Source organism: Coturnix japonica, chromosome 10 (assembly GCF_001577835.2).
Source record: "Coturnix japonica isolate 7356 chromosome 10, Coturnix japonica 2.1, whole genome shotgun sequence".
Taxonomy (NCBI): domain Eukaryota; kingdom Metazoa; phylum Chordata; class Aves; order Galliformes; family Phasianidae; genus Coturnix; species Coturnix japonica.
Genome location: NC_029525.1, coordinates 11,297,171 through 11,319,644, shown reverse-complemented (window position 1 = coordinate 11,319,644; position 22,474 = coordinate 11,297,171). Strand labels below are relative to the sequence as shown.

General features: G+C 45.1%; 1 protein-coding gene and 1 long non-coding RNA gene across 4 annotated transcripts in view; one reads left to right on the top strand and one right to left on the bottom strand.

Moving 5' to 3' along the window:
• Positions 1 to 11,267: 11,267 nt before the first annotated feature.
• On the bottom strand, positions 11,268 to 21,296 carry LOC107318815. 2 transcript variants are annotated; one of them, XR_001557509.2, is made up of 4 exons: positions 20,771 to 21,296; positions 18,461 to 20,290; positions 17,666 to 18,298; positions 11,268 to 13,465 (listed from the first exon to the last, which is right to left on the bottom strand). It is a non-coding gene; the product is annotated as an uncharacterized LOC107318815 (long non-coding RNA). The 2 variants fall into 2 exon arrangements; XR_004308479.1 differs by lacking the exon at positions 20,771 to 21,296 and having other exon boundaries at positions 17,666 to 17,810; positions 18,164 to 18,298; positions 18,461 to 18,649.
• Positions 11,315 to 22,474, top strand: part of ZFAND6 (zinc finger AN1-type containing 6) — a 35,365-nt gene continuing 24,205 nt past the window's right edge. The window contains exons 1-2 of one of the 2 annotated variants that reach the window (XM_015873071.2): positions 11,315 to 11,506; positions 18,649 to 18,743. The gene's annotated coding sequence lies outside the window, so the exon portion shown is untranslated. Of the gene's footprint in view, positions 11,507 to 18,648; positions 18,744 to 21,376; positions 21,489 to 22,474 lie in introns of those variants that run through there. The other variant, XM_015873072.1, reaches the window with a different exon arrangement.

The window sequence follows — 22,474 nt, the reverse complement described above, 5'->3', positions numbered from 1 at the left end:
TAAACTCTGCACCAGCAGTTCAGCATACGTCATTTGGAGTTTTCACAATAAAACCCCCAGAACACCCGTTTGTCCTTAGCAGACTTGCCTTTGTGTCAATTTGGGACTAGATTCTTGGCATGCCAGGGAGTTACGCATCATAATGACTTAATCAAGGGCTTTCATAGTTTATTCTAGAGCAGAGAAACCTTTTAAAACCCAAATGCAGATGGAAGCTTGGACCCAACAGCGAGTGCTTTGCTCATGAAATCAGAGGAGCGCTGCACAGACTGAACCCCTTGTGCCTCAGCAAAGCTCTATTGATTTCAGTAACTTCATCTGTGCAGAGACGTGAATCTACCTACAGAAAGCTAAAAATGAAGCCTAAAGTTATTGATTTTTCAAGGGAAAGGGACTTTACTTAAAAGATCTTTTCCTTTTTTTTTGTTTAGTTATTCCTGATTTTGAAATACAACATCACAGCAGACTAATAAAAACAGGCAGTTTCATATGGTTTACTGCAGCAAGGCCAGAGAGAATGGAATCGACTGTGTTAGACAAGGTTGTTAATTGTTCTTTGTGCTGGATAACTGTTGATCTCTCAGTGAGCAATGCACATCCAGTAGCCAGTGCTCAAGCAATATAAATGGTAGCAGCATCCTTGCTTATCCTTTGCCCTTAATCTCCTTCTGGAGGCTTGACAATGAACAGCCAGTCCCAATCTATTTTGCAGCTTCGAACTCAGATCCAAAAAGCCCCCATCAAAAGTAATTAGTTTGCTTTACATTCATCCTTTATACTCTCGAGCTAATAAATGGCTCCCACAACTCAAAGGGGAGTTCATTTTTCTGGCTGCCTATGAGGGACTGAGAAACTGTTGTCTCTGGTCAGGACAGCTCAGTTGTTAGCTGAATGCCTTGGCAGGGACCAGCAATCTCCACAAAAGGTAATGAGACACAAAGCGTAGGGCCTTTATACTCTGTGGAAAAGCTGGTGTTTGCATGGTCTGGCAGAGCCCTTCTGCTCTGCTACAGAGGACAAAAAACAGGGGAGTTTCTGTTTCCCCATCTGCGAGATGGGCTTCTCCAAAAGATTTGTTGATTCAGCAAACATTTTCAACTTCTGCCACAGCTTTGACCTTGAGAGAGCCATTAGCATCTGTGTGACTCACTTCCCCACTTCTAACATAGAGGAAATTAGAGAATTGCAGTCAGGTGGCTGCCTTTTGCCTGTATTTAGCAGCCTTTCCAGGAAGGTGGGTTGGGTTTGGTTGGCTGTGAGTTTGTAGGCATGTATCCAGCTGAGCTGAAGCAGGTAAGGGCTGACTCAGAGCTGTATCATTCTAGCTCTATGCTTGCTGCGTGTGAATCAGGGTGCTAATATTTTTCTTCTGTTCTTTGTCTGAAGTCACTGATGCTGTTCAGTTGCCTCTCACTGAGATCTTTATCTCTGCTAAGCTTGTGCTATTTTTAATGGCATTGCCTAATGTTGTGTGCTGTAGGGTGAGGTATTGGCCTGTTTGTCTGTATGGTTGTTTGTTTATTGGATCCCATTTTTCTCCTGTGTTTGCAGGTAGCAAATGAATCTTCCCTAAAGATGCCAGAGCTGCAGAACTCATAATTCTCCAGGTGTGTTTTAGAGAAGTTACCAAAGTCTGAGAGCTGGCTGTGCAATCCAAAGGATGGTTTGGTGCCCTCTATCTCTTCCCATGACTTTGCTTTTGCAGTAAGCTTTGTTAGCTGTGAGATTGTTCTTGTGAAGCTGTTACTGGTGTCTGTGTCAGTTTGTTTTCCTATGTGTTTATCTGTGATATGAGGTCCTTGCTCCTGAGAACGCTCTTCCTTTTTAACTGTTGTATAGAAGCTACTCTTATATAACTGGGAAATTGGTGTAGAACAACTTATTTTTCAGTCTGTCCTCTGTTATTTGCTAATCACTTCTTCCAGAGAATCACTTTGAGTGGGTTTCTATTCAGTCATGGGAAGATTCTTTACAGTGCTTAGTGTACTAAATTGACTTGTGTGGTTCTCCAAAGTAGTTTAAAATGGTAGATCTCATAAAAGGGTAAAATCCCATTTTTTTAAGTGAAGAAATAGTTCTGTCAGTATGTAATGTTTTGCAAATGGAAAATTGGAAGTAATTGCAATAACGATAAACCGCATTCATAGTTAATTAACTTGTAATCTAATAGAAGCTAATCTCTCTTAGATGGTAAAAGCACAACATGATTGCATGATGTAGCCCAGTTTTGTGTTACTGGCATCCAGCTGGATGCTCCACAAAGAAAATACTGAGGTTTATTGTATTGCCTTGCCAAGCAAGGCTGTCTGCATTAACTGTGGCCTCTGGTGAAATCAGTGGGAGTTCTAGGTACGCTGGGGGTCTCTGGCTGTTATGTCTCTTTGAGAAACTGATGTTTTCATCCTAAAACATCCACTCAGATGTTTTTCTTACGTTCTGCAGATTCAAGGCCTGGCCTTGCAGCTTCTCGCACACATGTTTTCCTGTCAGTATGTCCTCCTGTGAGGAGGGAGGCAGGACCTGTAAAGGTGCTCTCTCCACCCTAAAAAAAGCTGTGAATACTTCCATTATCGTTTCTGAGAAAACAGCAGGGCAACAAAGCCTGGAACAGTGCTCAGGTTCAGCAGACCTCTTCCCTGACTTTTGGTAATGCTAACGAGATAGGAGTGCTGAGGCAAATGTTTACAGCCCCAATAATACACTGCAAATGGTGTTCTGCTGTGACAAGTGACTCAGTAAAAATGTCACTTCTAAGCTGCAGGATTATTGGCTCTCAGTGAGGCCAGACCAAATGCACAACGTTTACAAGCAAAAATACAAGATTTATATATTAGCCACCAGCCGTAAAAAGGGGTTGTACTCCCACTCTGCTGCCCTGAACCATGTGTTGTCGTCTCCCTCAAGCAGCGCTGCAGTTATGGCTTGGTCTTATTTTGCTTCTGCTTTGCATTTACATCAACCGTGTTGCAACTGGGTGTGAATAAAGTCCAGATAGATTCCTTCTGATTAGTATTTATTTTTAAGAAGTGCGTACTTGAAACAGGCTGTCTGCTCTGCCCTATTTGCTAATACAAACCACAGAATTTCAATTAGTGCTTCCTTATGTATAGCTCATAATTTCCAGCTAAGGCAGCTCTGCTAGCCTGATGAATCCCCCACAGCTTTACAATTTTGTTGCTTTTAATGGTTTTGCAGAGCTCTAACAATGCAGAATGGGGGCTCTGATTCATGCATGCTGATGACTTGCAAGAACTGCTGTGGTTCCTATTCTCTCCCTCCTTCCATCCTGTCCCTACTGTGGAGTCAGCTCAGCTTCTTGTGAAGCAGAATTTTAACTGCTCCAGCTTGATAGATCAAGGTGGACAACATCAGTTTGATATCCTGGGTACAGGTGGTACTTGCATGTGCTTCTTTTTTCTTCTTGGAGCTGTCTGAATGCTGGTGCAGTGGGATTCAAGGCAGGAATGTTGTAATCCATCTTCCCACCTTGAGATACCTGTTGAGTGCTCCTTGAAAGCTTGTCTTCTGCTGCCAATGCCAGGGTATGCTTTGCAGCAGGTTCAGCTGTTACACACCAAGATGGAGCTCAGCACCTGCAGTGGTGTTGTTTGTCTATGTCTCTGCACTGTGTGTGTGTTAGAATGTGGTGCCAAGGTGTCTGTAACATTTTACACAGACTAATGCTGAGGTCTCTCCCATCCCCACCCCTTACTGGAGTTTGGGGTTTTAGTGCCTTTTGATGTATTCAAACTAGGAAGGATGCTGAGTCAGTGCAAATGGACTTGTTATCGTGCATCAATTATTGCATCAGTCACTGTTGACTCTTAAGGAATTTGTACAAACATATTTTGAGGAGAACAGTTGGGTTATCAGCTTACAAAGGGCTGATCAATACCAGTCAGTTCCTGTTATTATGCTGCTTTTAATTTGACACATTTGCTTTCTGTCATACAGCATCACAGGGTTTCTTCTGGTTAGAGGAACCTGAAGGAAGGGAGTATTGACTCTTGACTGATTAAAATCTGTAAAGCTTTACCTTCACTTTGTCTACAACATCTCTGTATAGACAAAACAAACTACTGAGAAAACTATTAAGGCAATACCGTGTAGGGAGATCGTAGCACAGAGATTTAGCTGTGCATGTCTGGCCACATTAATGGGAATCCCACTGCTAAAATCCCTGCACACCCTGCTAAATAATTTGCCTAATGATTTTGGTTAAGCACAGATAACAAGCACCGTCTGAAATAGCATCTGACACAATGGAAACCAGAGAGAAGATTCAGTGATGTGGATGCCTTGTTCCCAGGGCTGTGCACAAGGGGAGGAGGCTGGAGTGAAGATAGAGATGATTTGGGATGTGAATGCTCTCTGTGATGGATACTTGTTTAAAAGGATGGTCTGGTCAGTGATCTTTCCTTGCTCTACTGTTCATTCATACAGTGGTGGGTTATATAGGTGACATGATGTGGTCAGTCTGTCAAGAACTATCTGCTCGTAACTGAATATAGAAACACTGTGAATGTGAAAAATAACAAAATAGAGGAGTTCTCTCACATCTCCCTGTTTCTCTCTGATCTTCCCATCTTTTGACTATGTGTCACAGCTGTTTCTGGAGCAGAAGATAGAGCAGGCTGTGGGAATGCACTGATGATGCATCTCTAAGTCCAGTAGATAGCTATAGATCCTCCTACCACATTTAGCAAGGATTCATTGTGCGTTAAGTAGTCTGCTATATCTGCATTACAACTCAGACATCACAAAGTGCCTACGCCTCTCTGGCTGAAGGCTGCCTGTCATGCACCTTCCCACATGTTATTGCTTGTGTGGACTGCAGTGAGTAAAGCTGTTATGCTCAAGTCCTCCTAAGCCAAAGGGAGTTGGGCTTCACAAGTCACCAGGCTGCTCAGGGAGCTTTCTGCAGGAAGTTCTGTGCTGTTAGAAGTGAAGTTTTCACTCCCTGAGTCACAATCTTGTCCCTGGGTTCAGCTGGAAATGATGTGATGGTGGGGAACCTGCTGTTGGTGGAATGGCCGTCACTCTCAAGTGATGAAACTTGGCCCACAAACTCCAACTCTTGCAATTAGCTTGTGATATTGTTCTTTGCTTCATTACCTTCTGCACTCATGTAATGCTGAAGGATGGTCACCTTTCCTCCAGCTTAGCAGTAGTTACCTTTTATCAAAGAGCTTCCGCAGCACCGTGCTTCTCTTCAGGATGAACGATGTAATGTAAACGTAGAGGATTATTTAAAAACCCATTGTGAACATTTCTGGCATATTAGCCATAGTAATGGTCCGAGTGTTTTATTTGGCAGTAACCCAGTTCCTTTGTCAAGATACAATACCTGGTGCACGTCCTTGCAGCCTCATAAAATAGCAGGATGGTGAAATTATCAGGAGAAACAACGATGTGTTTTTATGTTGCTGTAAGTTATGGATGTGTAATAGAAGGGGGAGGTGAAGTTCTTGAGCTGGTGAGCATAAAGGTGAGGGTTTTATTGCAGCTGTAAGTTCTGAAGCATTTAATACACAATGATGTTTAGCTGCCCAGGCTGATTTTGTGTGTATGTGTGTACTGAAATAATGACAGTAAGTGTAAATCAGGTAATTTAGTAGCTGGGAAATCTAGCAAAGCACTGTTTTCTTTGGGATCACAGAGAAAAGGAAAACAATTTAAGTAGTTGCTAATTAGAAATGAAAAAGAAGGGCCTTCATTAGAGTACTAATGAAACATTGGCCTGAATTCATTCTTCGTATAGTTTATTAGAAATCTGAGGGGGTATCAGCAGCTCTCCTCTTGTATTTGATCAACATAGTTACAATCCAACAATTATAACAAACCTTAGTTTGTATGAAACTTACTTTCTAAATCTAGAGCCTGTCAATTAATCTGCAACCATTTGGATGCAGTGTCTTGGACCTGAGGGTGAGGACTTTCAGGACCATCTATGGAAAGATACTGTGAACTCCTCACCTTATCTACCAATGCTTCAGGTATGGAAGAGGTGCTCCATGGTTCTCAGTCACCTCACCCCAGCTATGCTGGATGAGGAGTCAGTGGGCTCTTAAACTGATCAAATCTGAGCTCCAAACCTGTTTCTGTTCATTTGCTCTCAGTAGAAACTGATCCCTTTATCCACAAGTGGCTCAGCTAATTAAGAAATGCATTAGGCATAGACCTAATTAGAGAAGCCTCAGAGTAACTTTGTGCTGAGGATGCATCATATCTGCTTGTTTCTGCAGCAGTGCTCATTCACGTTCTATGATCTTTGGACTTCTTTACTTCGTAAATAGTGTCACCAGGGAAGAAAGTGTTATTCAACATGAGTAAATGTGACAGCATCTGTGTCTATAGTTAAGTCAAACCCACTCTGAAGTGAGAAGTGAAGAAGCCTAACCCTGCTCTGTGAGTCACTGGCAGAATCAGGACAAAAACAAGAATCTCTTGTTACCAGCTCTGCAATATAAACTCCCTGTTGTCCCAACCTTTCGTTAATGTAGTGATAATGCTTAGAAATTCAGCCTGTTTTTCTCAGGATAAACTTTCACCTATTTTTGTGTTAGACAGGAATTCCTTTCCTCTCCTTGCTCTTCATTAACTTTCTCTGCTCTCATAAACACCAGGAGTGCTGGGCTCCAACTGCCTGGTGTGGGCATGAAACTGCAAACGCTGGCAAATGCCAAATGTTTGTTGCCTACTGGGCTGCCCCCGGCCTCTCACCTGGGAAGGCATCCTCCCCCTACAGCTCTTCCAGTTGTTTTCATGTTTTGTGGGATGCTGCAACCCAATATGAGCATATTAGAATGCTGTGAGTCAGGCCTCCTTGAAAAGTCATGCATGACTTAAAATCACAAGGATGATCAAAAACAATAAAATGCGTGTTTTCTATTTGCCTTTGGGCTTTCTAATGTTAAGGCACACCCACGAAGGCTGGAAACTCAGGGCACCCATATTTCATGAGCTATACACAATGCAGTTTCTTCCTTTCTTTTCTACTTTTTGACTGAAGTGCTTGCAGTAAAGTGACCAGAATGGCCAACACTGATGCTGTTGCTGAAAATACTTAATGAAACTAAATGAGTGATTTATCTTTTTCATCCGAAATGTAGGATTTGATTTTCACAACAACAAAATAACTCCGTGTTTGGACGTACAGATCTACTTTAGGAAAACATAGTTTTTGCTAAGACTTTTGTTTTTTAGGTTGTGTCAGTGGGTTGGTGTTGGATGGAAGTTAAAATAGGGCTGCTTGTCCCCCTGGGACTGTACCTTCAGCATGTGGCTGACTGTGCTGTGGGTTTGACTTGGCACGTTCATCTCTTTTTGCCTTCCCTTGACTTGGTGCAGTTAGGTTGGTCACGTTTTAAGAATCAAAGAATGGTCTGGTTTGGAAGAGACCTTTAAGATCATCTATTTCCCAGTCCTCTGCTATGGGCAGGGACACCACTAGATCAGGTTCCTAATGTTCTCCTTCCAAGCTTTCTCTAATTTTTCTTCTCTTAATGAATTCTGAACCTTATGGCAAGATGCTAGAAAGGCTGAGCTTGGCATAACTCACCATTCAGACTAATCAACTGGCTGGCAGCCGTGCTCTTGGATAAATGAGATGCTACAAAATGAGTGTGCAGCTCAGCCAGGTGGATGAAAGACTTCATCCAAGTCCCCAATAGTAAGCAATGCATTCCCTTGGGAACTTGCTGCTGTCCCTAACATCATCACTCTGTGCTTCCTGTGCCAGATGCAGTTCCTAGAGTTTAGAGCTTTTCCTATCCAAAAATGTGATGGTATCTGCCAAGACATTCAGTCCTCCCCCTGGAAAAAAAACAAATAAATAAAAAATAAGGGATGAGAAAACAAACTACATATGATGGATGTTAGTCATGTTGCTTATAGCGTTTTTGGCACACTCTCCACATGGGACTCCTCTACTTACATCCAGGATTTAGGATGAGTCAGACATCCTGTGTGTGTGTGTATGTTCTGTGGCTCATACATACATAGTGGGGACGTCTTGATGTCTCAGCCTGCTTTTACTTCCCTCTGTGCTGCAAGATGCCTGTAAATCTTAGGCAAAGAGTCCTTTTTCTCTGGCACGAGGTTGGCGGATGGAAAAACAGAGTGTGCCTACAGGGAACTTCATGTATGGAAACATCACTTCATTTGCAAATGGTGCCAAATTGCGGAGTTTTGCTGCAGGCCATGTATCTTGGTGGTGATTTTCTATATCTGTGCTCTGGAGTTGTGTTATCACCCATGAATTTCAACCAAACAAATTTTCCAGCTTCCACATTTATAAAATAAAGCTGGTTTTGTATCATTTCCTGGAGTATCAAAATGTGTGATAAATAAGAACATACTGAATCTCTATTTTGGAAACCAATTGTGTGCCTTTGAACAGTTTGTGGTGGTAACCTCATAATTTTCCCTTAACAGCTATGGCAGTGCTTGTGCAGTTTGGCTTGCAACACCTTCCATAACAACGAAATCAATGCCCTTAAACTTTGTTCTATTTTTCCTTCTAGGCCTTGAGTCACTAACATGAGAGAGAACATGATATGTAAAGCAATTCAGGCATTGTAAGACCAAAAGATGGAATATATTTCCCTGGGAAGTAACATTTTGAGGTTCTTTCCACATGTTTAAAAGGAATGGAAGCTTAAAGTCTGTTCTGATTTCTTGCTTCTAGCAAAGTAATTCTTTCTTTCTTGAAAGCAGGAGGGTTGTTAGATACATGGATTCAGAAGACGAAAAAGCCTCTGAGCTCAAGTAATGTGTTGATGGGGAAAATGTTTGCCTGCCTTTAGCTGTAGTGCCTTGCTTCCTTGAGGCTGTTTTACTGCAGGCAAAACACAACAACATTGCAATGAATAAAATATTAAATACTGCTGAGGCTTTTATAAGGACGTTTTTATAGTTCTACCAGGTGCAGTGGCATCCTTTTAATTACCCTGACATGACAAAGAGCGCTGCAAAGCTGAAGTGTTGATTCTCTAGTGTACACAAGGCCATAAAAGTAGCAGCCAGGGAAGGGATCAGCTGCAGCTGGAAGGTTTGTGTCCGTGCACAGAACTGGTCAGTGTTATTCGTTCAGATCTGTCCTTAGTCATCATCCTGCCAGTGGGAGGAAATCATTCTAATGCAAATAAAACCCATCCATAAAAAGACAGCACTCGACTCAACCAGCAAAGGAATTCAAAGCACTGATGTCTTCTTAAATTCCATCACTCTCCAGTGCTTCCTATTGGGCCTTGTTTTTTTTAACATGCATGATGCAGTAAGGAGTAATGTGCCCAATGCTCCCTGTCATTGTCCATCTTTGTAGCTCTGTATTAGACTGCACATCAAACCCCCATCCTTCCACACCCCCCTGTGTGTCTGATAACTGTTCTGTTTTGTTAAGTGAGTAAAGCTCACGCACAGTTACTCCTTGTTGTCAAGTCTTTGACAGGACCTGACCCCTTAGAAGTTTTACTCAAATATTTCCCCAGACATGAGCAGGATCCCATTCCTCAGGAGCAGAATCAACCCTGATCCCACTGAAATACTTCTTACATGTGGTGCCAATGCAAATGATCAATTTTCCCACAGTGAAAATGCTTGCCCTTGTATTAACTCTGCTCCAAGTGTGCTAGGAAAAGCTCACTATATACTGTAGCAAGATTATGCCTCTTTTGTCCCGTGAGATCTATTAATCACATGCTGTAAAGGGAGAGGTAACTTATGTTGTTAGATATGGGCTGATACACAAGTCTTCAAGGTTTATGGCTTTCTCTGTTTTGCTTATTGCTTTGCTTTCTCTGATTTACCTGTGACTTAATATTGATTCTGAACTTCACTGGAACGCTTTGTTATCAAATAAGCTTTTTGTTTTATGGCTAGTAATTCTCCCAGTTCCTCTCTTCTAAGAGCAAGGGCTCCAGCCCATCAGCTCCAGCACGTTTCACAGTGGTGCTTTCAATGATCAGTGCTTCCCCCTGTATTTTTTGCTGGACGTTACCGATACCAGCATAAAAGTAGCATAAGAGGTTGTGTGTCTCATGCTACGGTACATGGCCCAGCATCTCAGCCCCAGCCAGTGTTGTAAGTGGGGCCATCTTGATTTTGAGCTGGATGACCATCCCTTCCTCCCAGCTGCTTACTGGTATTATTCTGGTTTCATAACCCAGGGCTTGGCACAGGCTGGGGACACAGATATTTATGGGGTAATTCTGACTGGTTTTACAGTCCACGCAGCTCATGGTGGCTAAGCTGGTAGCAGTGCCTGAGCTTCATTTAAAGGCAGCTTGAGTGCTTCTGTGTTGTTTAACAGCCACATCAATGGCTGTCAGGTAGATATAACTTAATGCTTGATGTTTTCAGCCGTATAATTAGGTATGTCAGCGAATTAACAGCAGTATATTAGGCATAATCCATAGCGAGTGCTGGTGAACTTGATGTGGTGTATTTTTCTGTACTAGTAAGGACAAAAACAAGAAGTAAGGTGAATATTGTCAGGTTGATTCCCAAAAGTGCAATATAAGAGAGCAAAGCACAATGTAAAGTAGGTTTTATAAAGCAATATTTCTGAAAAATATGAAGTATTCACACACTAAAACTTCCCCATGACTTCGGGATCTGCGCTGTGCTGCCTTACCCTCTTTCTGCAGGATTTGTTTGTTGTGGCAGCTCTGATAATTAGCTGTTTCCCAAAGGAAGGAAAATTTTGCAAGCCTGTGAAATGTCAGAACGTTGTCAATTGGCCATTACTGCGAAAATAAGACTGTAGCAGGAAGTCATTATGAAGACTGAGGCACTGAGGAGGAACACGTGGCAAAACTATATCACAAACTTTAGAGATGGTTAGAAAGGGGATCAAATCTCCCCCATTTCTAAAGAGAAAGCTATTAAACGCATACTAGCAAACAGGAAAGTTGTTATGTCTGTGAACGATCGGCACAAGAAGCACTGTGTCACCAAATTCAGTGCATACAAAACTTGTGCCAACACACAGTGTGACATACGTTTTGACCAGCGTGTCCATAGGAGGCAAAGGGGAAAATGTAAATGGGGCAGCAGTGATGCTATAGGATAGGCTGAGAAGATGTGTGTTTCTAATGGTCTGATTTTCCCCTTTATTTTCTGAGGGGAAAAGCAGAACTGGCTGGAAGGATGTGACGCAGTGCTCTGATGTCATAATCCCCCAGATTATCGGTAGGTCATAATCCCACTACCCAGCAGTAAACACTTTTCAGGGCAGCAGGGAAGGGGGAAGTTAGCAGCAGAGAGGGAGAAAGATGGGGGTAGAAAAAATAGTGGGAAAGAAAGTAGGAATCACAAATGGCTGAAGCTTCCCTTTGACTGCTGTACGTTAAGAAGCATTAGCTGAGCTGTCTGTAGGTAGTGTGAGTGTTCTTGGGAGTGTGATATTAAGACAAAGCTTCTTCTCATCTTTTGACTCATTCGTGATCCAAATCTTCAACCTTCTGCTCTGGACAAGCATCCAGCTGCTTTCTGTGTAACACTGGTAAGTTGCTGGTATGTGTTTTAATTTGTTCTGTACGGTGCACAAGATGTTAAAAGGTAATAAAGGGAATCGGGCGCCAGAATTTCTTCAGATCCAAGTAAGTTAAACATTACGTGAGCTGAACTAGATCTAGTTTTACAGAATGTAGCAGGGATAGGATAGGAATGAGGTGGGAAGGTCTCTAGTGTTCCCTGACTCTATGGTTGTGTCCTCACATGGGTTACAGCTGCAATATTTCAAGTCCACAGGCTTCTTTCCACCAGCACAGCAGCCATCCCCTTCACATTTGGTATCCCCTGCCAAAGTCTGAGGCAGCTCCAAGCTGATCATGACAAAATAGCTGGCTGTTACAGGACAAACTGCCTGTTCCAGGTGTCTTAAGGCTCCATATTTTCTCAGGAAAAAGATGCAAATATCAAATGCATTCAAAACGTCTGTGAATGGAAATGTCCTGTTTTATTGCTTTCTCCAATAAAACATGTTGTTGTTCTTAAATCCAGCAAAATCTGACGACATTTTGACAGCAAAGATTAATTATTGCACTTAGGAGGCACTGATCAGCTCTGCTTTGCTGTAAAACTTTTTATTGGTTGCAAATTTCAAGTCATTCCAGCTATCCAATGCTGCTTTAGAATAAGACTTGAGGCATTATAATTTTACAAGAAGTGAGTAACAGCTCGGAGATCTTTGCAAAACAAATGGCTTCATTCTGAGCAATCAAAGCGCAGGTTTAGTTTCTCTAATGAGGTATTTCCATCAAGAAGCTGGAGAATACTGACACCAGATATTCCCTCTGTTGTTGTGGCAGATTTCTCTGGCACTGACAAATAGCCTGTCTGAAACAGCAAGGTCAGATGGACAGGAACAGAACAAACAAGACTGTCAGACCTGCCATAGGCTGGTGCTGTTGGCATTCCTGAGCAGGCAGGTAGATGGATGGACAGACATCTTTGTCATTGCTATCATCTCCATCCTTGATGGCCATGTCAAATGTGCTGTTTGCTTTCCAGATGCCCCACTGTGGCCAAGCACCAAGGAAGGCTATTTGCACAGAGCAGGCCAGCCACTTCTTTGTTTATAAATCCAGAAGTCTAGTGACATGATTTACTAAGAGCTCCTCTATGTGTAGTGAAGGCAAACAAAAACTGCAAAAGCAAAAGTTGGCCCAGCACAGCCCCGGGGATGCATTAGAAAATGCTGTTAGAACAGCAGGGTGAAAGTCAAGCCTATGGCAGAGGCCTTTGGGTTGAGAGGCTGCTGATTAGGGGAGGATTGAGGAGCACAGAGGCTCTCAATGAAGGTGGTGTTTGCTGTGCTAAGGACTAGACAAGTCCCTCCCTCAGAGGGCACTGCACAGAGAAAGCAAATGCAGGAGGGGAAAAAGCACAGAGGTACCAAATAGTTTGTGTAGTCGTTTGAGTAGTTACTTGTCAGCCAAGAATGGCCCACTGTTCTCTCGAATACCAGGACACACTAAGTGATCTCTTTAACGTGGATATTAAAAGCTTAACTAGGGAGTTGCTACGTCTTTAAAAGGCCCCAGCCTGGATTTCCAAACAAGACTATCTGGAAAGGAGGCTCCCAGATTTGTAATGATGTGGCAAAACGATCTGCCTCATTTTGGACAATGCAGAGCAGGCAGGGCTTCGTGCAGCATCTCCATCCTACAGTGTGTCCCATTCAAGTAAGACACTCAGCAGTCAGTTTGCTACAAGATCCTCTATGCAGCTCCAAGTGCCAGTAGGTGAGGTGGTGCTGTGATGGCAGACATGCTGCCCTTGATGCCTGGCAGTCAGGTGGGCTTTGATGGGCATCCCACCTACCTGCTCAGTCCTACTCAATCGAGTAGGTTTGACCCTACAGGTTTGATCCATTCATGCTCAGTCTCTACCTTTGTTTGCTCCTGTTGTTCTTTGTGACCATTCAGCTTTCCCCACTGCGTGTTTTCTGCTCCCACACCTTGACAGAAACAAAAAGATAAAGCATTTTTTTCAGGGAGAGAATCTGATTGGGAAACCAGTGCACCGAGAATAAAAGCACAGCATTTAACTTCTTTTACATTATTAGGTGGATTTTCTTATGACCACTGAATCACAGGTTGGATGAGTTAAGACTCCAGAATGCCATACAGAAATGATAAGGAATGGGATTTTCATTTCTGCATTTTTCTGGTGAGAAATAATCTCTGGGTTGTTTTGGAAAATGCACACAGAAAGATGGAAATCCTAATGTTGGCTTTATTTCTCTAATTTCTATCTGTGCATCTTTCTTGCAAACTATATCGCATCAGCACAGCAAATACCCTTTATGTAATATAAAAGTGAAATGCAGCATGAAGTATGCTGGTTTTGACGATAACATCATATAAACAGAAGCATGAGGGAATCTGAAAATCTTGGGCCAGTTTTGGCTCTTGGCTAAGCTACTGCAACCCCCTTGAAGTCAACAGCATTCTGGGCTTGCAAATACAAGCAGGATTTGGGCTCTTATTCTACAAAGCTCTGAATGTGTGCATTCAAAGAGAGAGCTGGCATTGCTGCTGATTCGAGGGCACTGCCAAAGGACTGTTGGGCCAAATTTTCAGTAGGCTTGGATAACAAACTCCAACTCATCCCATTAGTGAATGGAGTAGAACAGAGGTCAGAGTGACTATAGAGAGATATCCATCAAGATTAAGAAGGAAATCAAATCTCATTCAAGACTCAGCTGTTCACGAAAGTTTAGGGGTTATTTATTTTGGATTTATATAGGCTGTCTCTCAGGAGGCAGAGGCTGATTCCTCTCTCATTAACACCATGTGAAATTCTCAGCAGTCTCAGGGGCTGCACGCTGGGACCCAAACAACTATTTTATAAGAACTGAAATGACGTTAAGGCTGAACACCTGATCCAAAGCCCACTGAACTGAAGAAGAGACTTTCTGTTTACCATCTCTGAATCTACCTCAAAATGAATACACGACTAAGATTCCAAAGTTTTAGCAACAGAAGAAATAACAAGCTGCTATAGCAGAAGGATACGTAACAAGAACCAAAGGAAAAGGTCCTATGTGCTGGTGGATAGATTAAATGTAAAGGGAAGAAGGGAGTAAAAATTAGCTGATTTCTGATCCCTTCCAAGTCCAGAAGGTCCTTCTCTGCTTTTGATCACTTCCCTCTTACTTTGTTGGCCTATCAGTCTTGAGGTCAGTCTTCCCATGAGAAAATTGAGCTCTACTTCTTTAGTATATCTTCTACTTGCGGTTGCTCAAGACGTACATTTACTTATTAACCTGCATCCATTACTCCATCCCAATTATCTCAGTTATCTCAGCCACCTTTTTCATTACTTTCTCTCTCAGCAATAGTTTGGCGACAGGCGCTTCTGCAGATGTGACTCTACATTCCCTATTTTCCGCTTGTTTGCCTCTCTTGAGTTGTGGCTTCTGACCACACCAAATACACCTATTTTGATTGTTTCAAGAAATCCACTTGCATTACTGTGACTAAACCTTCTCATTCTGGCACATCAGAAAACGGACGAGCTTCATCCACAATTGAGCAAGATCACATCTGAACATTCTGCTACCCCCCCCTCCTTCCACCCTTGACATTTGATGCCCTAACTTAACATTTGTTCCACCATGTGTTGCTGGTCAATAACTCCTGGCAGGAGGTATCCATCTCATTCACTGTCTGCATTTCCCTTTTTATTCTATGCCAGCTGTTGCGTTGGTTGCTCACAACTGCAGCAGAGTCAGCTGGCCTTTCCCTAAACAGTGCATGCTCTATCCTTCTAGTAAGCCTCTATCTCTAACAGCGAGACAAAACCTGGCACAAATGAAGTAGTTTGAGATGAACCCAAGGGGTTTCATGTTTTCTCAAACTCTATAAAAGAGGTGACCACGGAGAGGCTTGGAGGAATGCGATCATCGCTCCCCACAGCTCCTTGTGATTCCTGCCAAGGCCATGAAAGCACTCCAAATAATGCTGTGGGGAATGCTGCGATACCCACATGCAATGCAGGTCATCTTCTGCTCGTGCAACCTGGCACTTGGAAGACGTATTGCATCAGCAAAGACAGCCAAGTGTGAATAATCTCTACCAAAATAGCTATAAAACTATGTTAGCATTTCCATGCTGGTCGCAGAAGCATTTTATTTTTTCTGCTGTTGATCCAAACTCAGATATTAAAAAGAAAAACCAATATGATAGCAGTGAAGGGTCTTCTTGCCATTCAGTGCTTTGGCCAGGTTAATGGGTCTCACACAGTGAGCTCATACTGATGGAGAATCTCTTCTGGGACCATCTTTGTGCTGACACCCTGTGTCCTCCTGCAGGGCCTATCTCAGGATTCCTCTGCTCTAAAGCACTGTTAAACAACCTGATAAGCAATAGCAATGTTTTGCCCATCTCCTGCCTTGCCCCGCTCCCTGGAGCTTCACAATAACCATATTTCTCCTCCCAGACTGTTCTCACCTGCTGCTCTGACCTCCCTCACAGCTCCCCCGCTCTCTGCCCACTGATAAAATTCCTCTTTTATTTCTTCTGCTTCTTCCCCCTGGAATCCTCCCCTCCTCCTACTAACAGCGAGCAGCTCATCGCCCTTCAATGTCACCCCACGCCCCCCCTGGCAGGTGTATAGCTCTGTGAGGCTGTAATGCAGGTGCAATACACGGAAAGCACTATCGTGTGACGTATCGCATGTCGTGACACAACCATTCCGCTCACAAGGGCACAACGCACGGGACGGGCCGCGGTCCCTTTAAACATCATCCTACATCTAAACACCTAAACATCATCATCACGTCGCCGCCGTCTCCTCGCTCTAATTAGCGCCGCCCCTTTCCTTCCAGCCCTTCATTCGGCGGCTCCGCCAATCACTGCCCGACCGCGTCACTCTCGGGGCGAGGAAACGAGGAGAAAGGAGAGAAAAAGTTTGGGGAAGAGCGAGCGGGCGGCGGTGAGACAGCGGCAGTAGGTGAGAACCGGGCTGCTTTGAGGTGTTGCCATGTTGCCCTGCTGTCCTGGGGGCTGTTTTTCTCCCATTTTGGTTGTTCCTTCCTCCCCCGGGGCAGAGCTGTTTGTACGCGTGTCCTTGAGCGGCGGCCCGGAGCTCATAAGGGAGCTGCCCCCAGGCGGGTCGTGCTGCGCTGAGTCCGTTCCCTGCGTGGCTGTCCGGGCTTGTCCCGCACGTTGCACAAGAGTTACGGGGAGTTAAGAGCTCCTGTGGTTCTTATGAGGCTCTGTGCTATTCGCTGTGTGCTCTGTGTGTGCTATGGGGAAGGGTGCAGTGCTGTGAGCTGCCCTATGAACTTTGCGGTGGGGGTGGATGGAGGAAAGCAGCTGCTCTTTTCCTCCTTCTCCTTCCAAGCAAGCGATTTGGCCTGATGTCATCTGCAATGATTCTTTTTGCAGAAGGCTGAGCCTCCCCTGAGCTGACAATAGCAGGACACGGGGAAATGGTTTAAAGTTGAAAGAGGGAAGATTTAGGTTGGATGTTAGGGGGACGTTCTTCACTAGGAGAGTGGTTAGGTCCTGGAACAGGCTGCCCAGGGAGGTTGTGGATGCCCCGTCCTTGGAGGTGTTCAAGGCCAGGTTGGACGGGGCCCTGGGCAACCTGATCTAGTAAATGTGTATGTTTGGTGGCCCTGCCAGGCAGGGGGTTGGAACTACATGATCCTTGAGGTCCCTTCCAACCCGGGTCACTCTGTGATTCTGTGTGATTCTGAGCTGTTGATGGTGGTAATTCAGCGACTGGGGGAAGCAAATATGTCGATTCCTTCCTTGCTCTCTTTCCCGTGTCTGCTTTAACTCCTGTCTGTTTGCTCTTTGAGTTCTGCCCGGTTTGTTTATCTGCTGTTGCAGTACTTACACCTGTTCTTCCTATTAATTACTGCCCAGCCTCCAACAAGGGGCCTGGCTCTGGTCTCATCCCTAATATATTTGTTCTGGCCTAAATAACAGCGTGTTCCTGCTTGGTCTTTTGTTCCCTACGATACTGAGTATCAAAGTTGACACATCAGTGGCAGCACTCCTTGATTTTACTGCTTTCCTGTTAGCTCTTCAGCAGGGAAGGATTTCCTCTATCCCGTGTGTGCTTCTGAGGGTACCTCTTAAAATAGCTTTTGCCTTACAAAACAAGGAATCATTAAAATAATGACAGATTAAAATCAACTTACCTAATCACGCGTTGTTGACACGGATGACGAACTCTGTGTTTCATAATGCACCGCGGAGAGAGTGATCTAAGAACGTAAGTTTACATTTCAGCTTCTTGTTGTTTCACTGTCTCGGATGGTACATACAAAACCTTGTACAAATAGCCTGAAAGAGATAGTGGTAAGTTATCGGGAGAGCAGCACTGACATAAACTAGTGAAAAGTTGCTATGGTTACAGATAAAGGTAATCCCTGTTTCTGTGAGAGTGTGTCCTTCTGTAACAGCTGTATTAATCACTTTGATTTCAGAGGGGATTAGAAGTACCCAAACTCCTGGCTCCGTTTTCTTGCTGGCTAATGGTTGTGCAGCTACCTTTTAATTAAGTACTGAATAGACTTGGACTTGTGCTTAACATTTAAGCTGCAGAGAGTATTATGGCTTATATACAGATGCAGGTGGAGCATGCTGAATTAAGCAGAAACTGGCTTTATTATTTGTTTTATCCACCCAAGAGTTACCTGTTGACAAGGAAAAATATCTTTCCAAACCCTTTTTGGATCCTTTCTCAGGTGCTCTTTGAAGAGAGATCTGTGGCATCTCATGCTGGAGCCCTCAGCTGTGTGTCTGCACAAGATGTAATTCCTTGTTCTGATCTTTAAAAAATACATATATTAAAGAAACTTAATAATAACAGCCTGGCAGCTGCTGGGTGATAGGGAACAGTTATGGTTGCACAGCTTGTACGTGAGGAGATAAGAGAGGAGCAAAAAGGAGAGAGAGGGAGAAACTTAAATAAATCAAAGCTGTTCACTTACCAGCTTATTCCCCACACAGAAGGAAGCAGTTGGAGTGGAGAGACTTCAATCAGTTCTCATGGTAGCTCACCTGTGGGTGATCTGAGACGGCTACTTGAACTGCAGGGCCCATGGCTGTACAGGCAACTACTGAGCCTGCTCTAGTGGAGGCCTGATATTTACCATATGCGCCTCTCTGTTCTTTCCAGGTTCGGTTATTGCCGTGCAGTGGTACATCGAGGATCAAAAGCAGCAACAGAAATCTCAGGAAGTTCTTGAAGATTACAGCAATCTCATCAGTCTGGTATGTTGTGCTCCCTGGGCTCCTGGGGTAGCAAGTTGCATTCTTTGTATGCACCGGCCTCCTTAGTTACTGCTTGGGATAGTGAAGTTTATAGGCCTTTGGCTTGCTACCAACAACATTATTCTCAGGAAGCAGTATGCTACCCAGAGCTATGGAACTTTGTATTGCTGGGGTAGTGCAGAAGATCACTTTCAGTGGTTGTTATTCATACCAGGGCAATGAACCTGCGCTCCAGAACCTTCCGTCAACATACACTCTGAACCTGTTTTCATGTTTCTGTCCTGCCTTGTGTTTCCAGGCACTTTTGCAAACTCTTTAAACTAAAACTGGGTTGGAAAGAAGCTGCCCCTGATTGACTCTATGCACAGCTATGGAGGTTTTACAATATCAACACATACTGTAACTGACACAATTGACAACAGGAGGGTGAAGTCCACTTTTACAATTCAAGCTCAGTGTGTCAAAGCAGCACTTCTGCTTTGCTACTTATTAACCTGTACAAAATCCAGAAGTCCTGGATATTGGTGACCTGTGGAAAACAGGTGTAAATTGTGAAGAGAGCTCCTGTGATTCAGTGATATGGGAACTGGATGGCAAGTAACTCTGTATGTAATCCCTCCGCAGCCATCACATGCAGCTTTTGATTACTACTATTCTGGTCTCTGAACTGGTGACTTAAATGAAAGGCTCTGGTCTTGATCTCTTGAACTGTCAAGTCCTCCAAACTTACTGTCTTCTGTATATTTAAGACTACAGAACAAATGGGCTTTTAGCCTCTCCATGATTACAATAGTCAAATGAGAGTCAGGTGCTCTCTTGTTGTCCTCAGAGCAAAGTTCAGTGGCAGCAAACTGAACCTCTTTACACTGCTGTCAAAGCTTCCCTGTTCAGTGTCCTTGCAGCTGCAATCTGCTGGTTTATTTTTTCTTCATTGCTGCAGATACTGTAAGAGTAGCAAAGGTGGAACTTCAGCCTAGACCTTAAAACATGTCTCTGCACTTCCTGTGTAGCATGTCTGTGTTTGGAGAGAAAATAGATTACTTGTGCTCAGAAACAGAGCTTATAAATCAGGCTTTTTAGTGATGAGTTTCACTAGATTTCAGCATGGGGTATAACTGGAGTAGTGGGCAGTGCTGTTGGTAAGATGTGCAACTTCTGCTGTTGTTATTGTGGGCCTAAAGTTAATGTGCTCTAAATTGGAGCTTTCCAGGGTTGGTCACTGAGGTCATTGGAAGATGCTTTGCTGGTATGCTTTATTTGCATGAACTACACACTTGGTTTTCATTGCTTCGATAGCAGTAGTCAGAAGAGCTGTGTAAGTATGGCCTGCTGGTTGCCCTCAGGGTAACCTGAAGTCATATGTAGACTGGATTCAAGCATAAGTGTTGACAGCTGACGCTTCCAGCTCAAATTTTAGCTTCTGTAGGGAAAGTTTTATGAATCTTATTGAAAGTAACTCCATTCTTGTCATGCTTTGCGCTCATTAACTGAACAACTGCTCAAACGGTTGCTTTCCAGGTCAGTTTGTTGCGGTGCGACAGATCAGCCTATAATATAAGGTAGCACGGAGCATATGTGACTGTTGGAAGGGGAATGAGATGTGTGCTCAGAAGGTGCTTGTGAAACAGCAACGTGCTGAGCTGTGCTGGACTTGGTTGCTGTATTTGGGGGGGATTTAAGGTGGGTATCTGTGCTGGGGGTGGGGGGAGGCATTGCCTGGGGGAGAGGTGGGAAGAAGCAGAAACAAGGATCAGCTTTTCCCCTGTACAACATCCCAACCCCAATGTGTTTCTGCAGGCAAGCTCGGTAACTTCATCTAGCATCAAGTTGATAGTTACCTAGAAATAAGCACTTGAAACAGCTTTGTATAAAGGCAACTTTAGTGAGGTAGGTATTGTGTAACTGCTGGTACTCGGTGGGCCCACCCCGTGCTTGCCGTGGAGCAAGGCTTGTTCTCCAATGGGATCTATCAGCGCTTGTGAAATGTTTGTTACGCTTCGTTTCGTTTTGACTCTTCCTGTACGTACCTTTGACGGGTCGGGATGACAGCGGCGCCGGGTTTTTGCTGAGCACGAAGCGGCTGTGCCGTATGGACACGCGTTGTGCAGTGAGAGCTGGAGCCGGGGGGAGGCTGAATAAGCACGAAAAGTTTTGGCAGCGCAGCACCTCGGGATGCAGCCGCTTCCTGCTGCGCCGTGCTGACTCACGCCTCGAACCGGGAGCGGTGTGTGGATCTGCTCTGTACGCGTATTTTTAGCCGTGTTACTAATCCGGGCGGCGTGCCGGCATCCCGGGGCAACTGCCGGGCCCCGAACCCACGGAGCCTGTCGTGTCGCACGGTGCCACGCGTGACCGTGGGGTCGGGCTGGCTGCAGCAGCGACTCTCCGCGCTCCGGTACCGCTCGGCACCGTCACGTTGTTCGGAGGGGCGGCCCCGCGCCTCGCGTGGGGGCTCCGTTAGAACACGCGTGGGGCCGAGCCTCGAGGGGCGCTGCCCCTTTAAGAAGCCCAGGGTGCTCGGAGCGGGCCAGCCTAACCTGCTGGCAAGGAAAAGTTCTTTCTATAATGGATACGAGGTTCAGCCAATCTACGAGTGTATCCCTGCCGGGGGAGGCGGTACCTTGTCTCTTCCTTCAATAGCAATGATGTAGGCGGGGCGCCGCGGCCAGGCTGGGTTGCTCCGCAGCACAGCTCCAAGTGAAGTTAATCTGGGGTGAAGCGAGCAGCAATTGGTGCCGATCCTTGGTAGGCATTTTCCTTCTAATCGCGTCGCGTGGCCGCGCTTCGTCCCCCGTCCCCTCCCCCCCCCCTCGGGGGCGTCGGAGTGCACGAGCGTGGGGCTCCTGTCCATTGTTTTGCTTCATAATGATGGCAGAACGCGAACATTTCTGCAGGGAAGCAGAACAAAAGGGCTCTTTAGGCAGGAAATAGGTGCCGGGCTCAAACTTGCCCGAGTTTCTTTTGTCGCCGGGCGCTTCGAAGGTCGAGCCGGGCCCCTCCGCAGGGAGGCGGTGAATGGGGAGAGAGATGGGGGGCGATGCGCCGTGCCGGAGTTACACAATGTTCCGGCCGGGGAGCAGCTCGGGGTTTGGCCCCAAGTTGGCTGTTTGTGATGAGGTCGGAGCTAACGAGCCGTGACAGCTGCCATCGGATTATTCAACCATCGCGTTTTGCTCCGAGTCGTTTGTCTCCCGATTGTCCATTGTTCCGGCACGCACCGCCCGGCTGTGCTGCTGCTGCTGCTCTCGGCGAGAGGCATCACGTCGTGCAGCCCATAGAACAAAGATCGTACGGCTCCAATCGAAGCACGGCGGGGTTTACATCTGCTTTACCCAACAGCCGGGGCTGTCCGAGCCCTGATGGCACACACGGGCTCTTGCCCTTCCAGCCGCCTTCCCTTCGGGGCCGGAGCCCTGTGTCACCCGGTGTCAGCGGGTGTTTGCTTAGACGGGGATTATTTTTAGCCCCTTGTCCCAGACGTAGCGTTTTAAGGCCTTCCCGACGTTATTTTTAGCGATACTTTGTGCATCGGAGGGATGTGAAGGAGCAGGATGAGCCCAGCTTGCCAGGGTGGCATGGGACAGGGGAGGGAGGGGAGCAGGAAGTGGCAGCCAGGAAGTCGGGGCTCCTATGAGACGTAAATCGCCATCCTTATGGGCTCTAAGTGCGTTGGATGAGGGCACATACAGAACAATGCTTCCAAAGGGGTGAGCTTATTTTCTTGCTTCCCT